The sequence below is a fragment of the Eleutherodactylus coqui genome, chromosome 5 (assembly GCF_035609145.1).
Source record: "Eleutherodactylus coqui strain aEleCoq1 chromosome 5, aEleCoq1.hap1, whole genome shotgun sequence".
Lineage (NCBI taxonomy): Eukaryota > Metazoa > Chordata > Amphibia > Anura > Eleutherodactylidae > Eleutherodactylus > Eleutherodactylus coqui.
In genome coordinates, this window is record NC_089841.1 from 17,762,320 (window position 1) to 17,770,971 (window position 8,652).

Consider the following 8,652-nt stretch of genomic DNA (forward strand, 5'->3'; position numbering starts at 1 on the left):
TAGAGGGTCCTGCTGTCCCCGTCTAGTAGATATAAAGGGCTGCCGGCCATCAGGGCTCCTCGCTCCGCACTCATCCAGCAGGAGGACAAGTTCAGCTTTCAGCTCTACAAATAGATCTTCTCTCCTAAATGTTTCCTCCAACCACATCAGACGGCTCTCCTAATTACTGATATCAGGATGTAATAAGAGGAGCCGGAGGACCTTCTAACACCTCCATTCAGGAGAGAAGAGCCGGACTACTGACTCCACAGGAAGGAGCTCCTTCTACCCTCCAGTCACAGCCCTCCCAGCAGCCCCCTCTCCTCCTCCTCCCCCCTCTACACAACTGCAGTAAGCCCCTCCCCTTCCAGTCATGTGACCTCGGACCATGTGACTTCCTGTCCTCAGACCTCCTAGGAGCCCATCCATTCCAGCATCTACCCCGGTGGAGGTACGGGAGGGTTGTGAAACCTTCTGCCATCAGCGGGCTGTATAATGGGTCCTCATGAAGGAGCCGGCGCCCCCTGGTGGATGATGGGAGTCGCTGCTGGAAGTTACCAGCTGTAACCCGTTCACTGCCTGAGAGGTGACATGTGCTCCTCACACAGCAGGGGGGACAATTAGGAGTTTAAGGGTTAATCACTGTAACCCTGCACTGGGCACTGAGTCCTATAGGGGCTGTGAGGAAGGGGCCCACTGAGGGATCTCCGACAGACGGCAGCTCAGGGGCTTTCTGCAGTGACAGGAAGAAGGCGGCACGTTGTCATCTGTAGGTCGCTGTGAGTCTCCCACACAGGGAGGCGCCGTCTATGGAGAGCAGCGCCATTGTTTATTACAGTCACTGCAAGTCAGAAGTTGTAGAAGAGGAGAAAAACCTGCGGAACGTCCGGAGCAAACGGAGAAATTGTAGGGAGCAACACGGAGGATCCGCCGGTGAGCGACATAACTCTATCCGCCATCAGGACCATAGAAGACGTGTGTGATGTCACCGGTCACTATTATGTCACTACTGTCACCGCTATCTGATGTCACCGGTCACTATTATGTCACTACTGTCACCACTATCTGATGTCACCGGTCACTATTATGTCACTACTGTCACCGCTATCTGATGTCACCGGTCACTATTCTGTCACTACTGTCACCACTATCTGATGTCACCGGTCACTATTATGTCACTACTGTCACCACTATCTGATGTCACCGGTCACTATTATGTCACTACTGTCACCACTATCTGATGTCACCGGTCACTATTATGTCACTACTGTCACCACTATCTGATGTCACCGGTCACTATTCTGTGACTACTCTCACCACTATCTGATGTCACCTGTCACTATTATGTCACTACTGTCACCACTATCTGATGTCACCGGTCACTATTATGTCACCACTATCTGATGTCACCGGTCACTATTCTGTCACTACTGTCACCACTATCTGATGTCACCGGTCACTATTATGTCACTACTGTCACCACTATCTGATGTCACCGGTCACTATTATGTCACTACTGTCACCACTATCTGATGTCACCTGTCACTATTCTGTCACTACTGTCACCACTATCTGATGTCACCGGTCACTATTCTGTCACTACTGTCACCACTATCTGATGTCACCGGTCACTATTCTGTCACTACTGTCACCACTATCTGATGTCACCGGTCACTATTATGTCACTACTGTCACCACTATCTGATGTCACCGGTACTATTATGTCACTACTGTCACCACTATCTGATGTCACCGGTACTATTATGTCACTACTGTCACCACTATCTGATGTCACCGGTCACTATTATGTCACTACTGTCACCACTATCTGATGTCACCGGTCACTATTATGTCACCACTGTCACCACTATCTGATGTCACCGGTCACTATTATGTCACTACTGTCACCACTACCTGATGTCACCGGTCACTATTCTGTCACTACTGTCACCACTATCTGATGTCACCGGTCACTATTATGTCACTACTGTCACCACTATCTGATGTCACCGGTCACTATTCTGTCATTACTGTCACCACTATCTGATGTCACCGGTCACTATTATGTCACTGTCACCACTATCTGATGTCACCGGTCACTATTCTGTCACTACCATCACCACTATCTGATGTCACCTGTCGCTATTCTGTCACTACGGTCACCACTATCTGATGTCACCGGTCACTATTATGTCACTAGTGTCACCACTATCTGATGTCACCGGTACTATTATGTCACTACTGTCACCACTATCTGATGTCACCGGTACTATTATGTCACTACTGTCACCACTATCTGATGTCACCGGTCACTATTCTGTCACTACTGTCACCACTATCTGATGTCACCGGTCACTATTCTGTCACTACTGTCACCACTATCTGATGTCACCGGTCACTATTCTGTCACTACTGTCACCACTATCTGATGTCACCGGTCACTATTCTGTCACTACTGTCACCACTATCTGATGTCACCGGTCACTATTCTGTCACTACTGTCACCACTATCTGATGTCACCGGTCACTATTCTGTCACTACTGTCACCACTATCTGATGTCACCGGTCACTATTATGTCACTACTGTCACCACTATCTGATGTCACCGGTCACTATTCTGTCACTACTGTCACCACTATCTGATGTCACCTGTCACTATTCTGTCACTACCGTCACCACTATGTTATGTCACCTGTCACTATTCTGTCACTACTGTCACCACTATCTGATGTCACCGGTCACTATTCTGTCACTACTGTCACCACTATCTGATGTCACCGGTCACTATTCTGTCACTACTGTCACCACTATCTGATGTCACCGGTCACTATTCTGTCACTACTGTCACCACTATCTGATGTCACCGGTCACTATTATGTCACTACTGTCACCACTATCTGATGTCACCGGTCACTATTATGTCACTACTGTCACCACTATCTGATGTCACCTGTCACTATTCTGTCACTACTGTCACCACTATCTGATGTCACCGGTCACTATTCTGTCACTACTGTCACCACTATCTGATGTCACCGGTCACTATTCTGTCACTACTGTCACCACTATCTGATGTCACCGGTCACTATTCTGTCACTACTGTCACCACTATCTGCTGTCACCGGTCACTATTATGTCACTGCTGTCACCACTATCTGATGTCACCGGTCACTATTCTGTCACTACTGTCACCACTACCTGATGTCACCGGTCACTATTATGTCACTACTGTCACCACTATGTGATGTCACCGGTCACTATTCTGTCACTACTGTCACCGCTATCTTATGTCACCTGTCACTATTCTGTCACTACCGTCACCACTATCTGATGTCACCGGTCACTATTCTGTCACTACTGTCACCACTATCTGCTGTCACCGGTCACTATTATGTCACTACCGTCACCACTATCTGATGTCACCGGTCACTATTATGTCACTACTGTCACCACTATCTGATGTCACCGGTCACTATTATGTCACTACTGTCACCACTATCTGATGTCACCGGTCACTATTATGTCACTACTGTCATCACAGTGGGTGAGAGGAAGCATGGGTTACACTGAAAGGTACATGTGCGGCTGTAGGTGATTTGAAATGCACATGGGAAGGTTGATGAAAATGTGACATGACTATCCCTGTATTGATTTATCGTCCTCGGGGATAACATATTTGTAATATAATCTAAATAATAAAACAAAAATAAATATTCTGTAGCGCTGCATAATAATGCATTATTTACCCCGAATGGTGAACGTCGTCAGAAAAAACATAATACCAGAATTCAGCTTTTTTGGTTACTCCGTCTACAATAAAAATTTAATAAAAAGCGATCAAAAGTCGTATGTATTCCAAAATTGTACCAACAGAAACGACAGGATTTCCAGCACAAAATGAGCCCTCAGACGACTGTATCGAGGAATGAGGTTATGGCTGTCAATATAAAGTGGCGATCGCTGTAATCCTGCTGAGCTGCAGAATAACGTCATTATTACAACTACCTGTATCTGAACGCCTTGGAAAATGTAAATGTAGCAAATGTGGGGTTTTAATTAGATTTTTTTTAACACCCAGAAATTTTAAAAAGTTTCTGAAGACATTATATGGTATCTTTGGAGAATAGAACTCCTCCCTGAAGAAACAAGCCCTCATGTAGTTATGTCACTGAAGACATTAAAAAGTTAGGATTTTTTGAAAGTGGAGAGGGGAAAATGAAAATCGGACAAACAAAAAAGGCTGCAGCAGGAAGGGGTTAACCGCTAGTGAGCAGCCCATTGCCTTTTTACATCCTAGCTTGCTGGGCCTTAATCCCAGAGGACGTAGAAACTTGCTTCCTGCAGGGATTGAAGCCTTGCAAGCTGAGGACGTTACAACTCCATGCTGCCAGCTCCTGGAGGTAGCCGACAACCTGGAGCTGTCATCCCAAACCACAGGACCCCCAACCGGTCGCCGGCATTTACCGAATCATAAATGGATCGGATCCATCAGGGCAGCTGAAAGTACTCACCCGCCTCCTCCGTGGTGTCCCGCGGTGTCCTGGCCTCCCAGGTCCCGACACCGCCTTCTGCACATGTGCGACAGACGTCATACATTGGGCACATGCATAGAAGGGCGCGCGGCCCGTGAAATTTAAAGTCTCTCTGGCTCGCAGCTCCCATGTGTAGCCAAAAGCAGTGAGATGTCACCGGGAGCTGCTCTATGCGGTTTTCAGTCACATAATCGCTGCTATCCAATGGATAACAGCGATCATGTAAAGTAAAAAAAAAGTTTAAAAAAAGAAAAAAAAGTTTAGGTGTCATTTCCCCTCACGGATTATATCCGTCAGGGGAGATGAAATAACGTACCTAAGGCCCTGGATTTTTCCGTGGACCTTACCACAGCTTCTGCGCACGCGCCTGCCGCCAAGATGGTGGACGCATGTATGCAAAAGCCACAGATTGCCAGGATAATTTAAAATCTACCTGCTCCTGGCTACCAAACATAGCCAAGAGCCTGGAGATTTCACGGGGGCCGCGGTACGCAGTCCCTGGTCACGTGATCGACGTTTTCCAATAGAAAACGGCAAACACGTAAAAATAAAAAAAGTTAACGTTTCACCTCCAATCACGTATCCGATCCGTGGTTGGAGGTGAAATTACTTACCTAAGGCCTCCGGCGATGTCCCCCGATGGGATCTTTATCCGCGGACCTTTCCCCAACTTCGGCGGATGTGCACATCAGCAAAATGGCGGACATAAGAGCAGAAGCTGGGGAGGACCCGGGAAATTTAAAGTCTCCTTGCTCCTGGCTAGTAAAGGTAGCCGAGAGCCTGGAGCAGTGACCGAGGGCCACAGTGAGCGGTCCCCAGTCACATGTTCGCCGTTATCCAATGGATAATGGCAATTTCGTAAAAGTTAAAACACAGTTGAACTTCGATGCGCCGTTCAGTTTGAGCACCGTTGTTCATACGGACATAACATTAGGGCCGCAACGGGTATGTTTCTAAACACGGGACAAATGGAGGGATCAATTTTGGGGTGAAAGTCTCCATTCAGATGTGTGCTGGACCAAAAAAAACTTTTTAAAATGACACAATTGCCAAAAAAAATGAAAATGAAAATTTCTTTTTCTTTCTGCTTTGTTCAGATTTATTCAAAAACTGTGGGGTAAAAATTCGCAGTACACCCCTAGATGAATTCGTTAAGGGGTGTAGTTTTTGAAATGGGGTCATTTGTACGGGTGTCTATCATTCTGACACCTATGAGCTTTTGCAATCTTGGCTTAGTGTAGGAAAGAAAATGTTCCCCAAAATGTTGATAATCAATATTAAATTTGTATGTTTCCTTAATGATTGGAAAAAAACACAAGTTTTTTCAATGTGCATCCAGAATAAAATAAACAGATGGAATTTATATCTTATCAAAAATGTGTCCAGTATGTTTGAACATATTTGAGATATTGCAGGTGAAAATGTGCGAAAAAGACAATTTTATTTCAAAATTTTCCCAATTTTGGCGTTTTTACTAAATATACACATTCGGTCTATTTTTACCACTTAAATGAAGTACAATATGTGGCGAAAAAACAATGTCAGAATCACTGGGATGCACAAAATGTTTATGGAGTTATTTTATGCTAAAGTGACACAAGTCAGATTTCCAAAATTTGGCTCCGTCATTAAGGCGCAAACAGGCTTGGTCACTATGGGGTTAATATCTTTCAAACGTTCCCCCTTATTCCCTCCAGTAAATGTATTGTACACATGGCAATCTGTGTGGCTCTTATATTGTCTCATCTCTCCATTCAGGTCCTGCAATATAAGATCCCCTGATATCTTCTATGTAAGATATTTTTGCTGATTGACCCGTTCAGGATGGAGGAGGACGGAAACAAGATGGCGGAGAGTATATTAAATCTCACCCTAGAGATACTCTTCCAGCTTACTGGGGAGGTGAGAGATTCTGATGATGTCACATTACATCATTCTTATCTATGGTAGTAATAGATGATGTCACTGGAGAGGTGAGAGATTCTGATGATGTCACATTACATCATTCTTATCTATGGTAATAACAGATGATGTCACTGGAGAGGGGAGAGATTCTGATGATGTCACGTCACATCATTCTTATCTATGGTAATAACAGATTATATGAATGGAAATGTCTGTAGTGATATTTATTAATGTCTCCCCATATACAGGATTACACAGCAGTGAAGAAGACCTCTAGTGATGGCTGTCGGGCCCCTGTGTGTGATGGTTGGGCAAGAACCCTGAGCCCAATCACAGGGCCACCACCTCACCCCCTGATGCATGAGGACATCAATGTACAGAAGATTCTAGAACTCACCAACAAGATGATTGGGCTGCTGACTGGAGAGGTGACGCTGCAGGGAATGCTGGGACATTATATAGTAACAGCACTGGAGGCTTCTGGGTGATGACTGTATATTGTGTTGTCAGGTTCCTATAAGGTGTCAGGATGTCGCTGTCTATTTCTCCATGGAGGAGTGGGAGTATTTAGAAGGACACAAGGATCTGTACAAGGAGGCCATGGTGAAGACCTTCCAACCGCTCCCATCACCAGGTAATAGACATGTAATTAGGCGGCCCCTAGCTGGGGAGAAAGTGGGGCATGTGCCCCTGGCATTCTTGAGTAGAAGGGTAAATGTTGATTAGAGTCAGCCTACATACCACCAATATACATTTACTAATCACTGATATATAAGTATGCTGGTCATACAGTAACGCTAGTCAGTGACAGACGGCTGCTGTATCTCTTCTCCACCAGCCCTTGTGCTACAGTATCATCCGGTGGTGAAGAGCTTCAGAGGTGCCTTGACCCATGCTCTCCCTGCCCCCCAAACTATCACCACTAGCTCCTCCTCCTCTTCACATTTAGTGCTTGTAAGATAGGAGGATGATGGATCTGGTATCTCCAGTAAAGTGTTAATGGACACTTATGTCCATTAGCACTTTATCACCTTCACTTGTGTGTAATAGGGCCTCCGGGAGCTGTTTGCACTGCAGCATTGTTTTTGGACAAGCTGTCAGCAGAATACAATGTGATCTCCCTGCACCCACTGAGAACACAGTGTGCGGCCTGTATTATCTCTCCCTGGCTGAACGATGGATTTTAAGGCCAAATGGGCCTGAGGCCTCATGTCCACGGGGAAAATCAGATCCGCTGCAGATTCTCCATGGAGAATCTGCAGCGGGTCCCTCCTGCCCCGCGGACATGAGCGCCGAAAATAACAATAAATCAGAATTAACTCACCTCCCATCCGCTCCGTTTCTTCTCTTCACCGCGGCGTCATCTTCTCTGCCTCGCGGCCGGATCTTCTTTCTTCGGCTCGGCGGAAGCGCATGATGACGTCGGTGACGTGCCCCGCGCATGCGCCGGCCCGAAGCAAAATGATCCGGCCGCGACTGAGAGAAGATGGCGCCGCAGAGAAGAGAAGAAACGGAGCGGGTGAGTAAATCCCGATTTTTGTCTCCCCGCGGGAGACCCGCATGAAAATGGAGCATGGTCCGGATTTTTTCATGCTCCATTTTTTTTTAAATCCCTTTTATTGACCATCCGCGGGTATTTATCTACCCCGCGGGTGGTCAATGCATCCCTATGGGGTGCGGATCCGCGGGCAGAAGAAGAGTTAAAATCCGCTGCGGATTTTAATTCTTATTTTGCCCGTGGACATGAGCCCTTAACAGCCTGCTAGGATCTAGCTACAGAATGGAAATCCTGATTGCTGGGACTTGTGATAATGACTAATGACTAGCGTTGCCTTTGTTCTTTTTTTAGTTTCATGTTGTCATTTTCTGGCTCTCTGTTAATTAGTAGTGCAGCGCCCAAGCAGTGCATCCTAGCCTTGGAGACGGCGGGGTAGAGTTTGGGCCTAGTCACAGTGGCGCTCTTTCTTTCTCTTTCTCTCTGATTCAGTAGTTAAGAGTGACAAGGGCATGTCCTAGGCAGGGTGCTCTTTCTTGCTCGCTCTCTCTTTCTTTTTCTCTCTCTCTTTCTTTCTCTCTCTTTCTCTCTTTCTTTTTCTCTCTCTCTTTCTTTCTCTCTCTTTCTCTCTTTCTCTTTCTCTCTCTCTCTCTTTCTCTTTCTCTCTCTCTCTTTTTCTTTTTCTCTCTCTCTCTTTCTCTCTTTCTCTCCCTCTTTTTTTCTCTCTTTCTCTCTCTCTA

General features: G+C 46.1%; 1 pseudogene; it reads left to right on the forward strand.

The window, feature by feature from the left end:
• Window positions 1-425: 425 nt before the first annotated feature.
• Window positions 426-8,652, forward strand: part of LOC136628711 (zinc finger protein 850-like) — a 101,794-nt pseudogene continuing 93,567 nt past the window's right edge.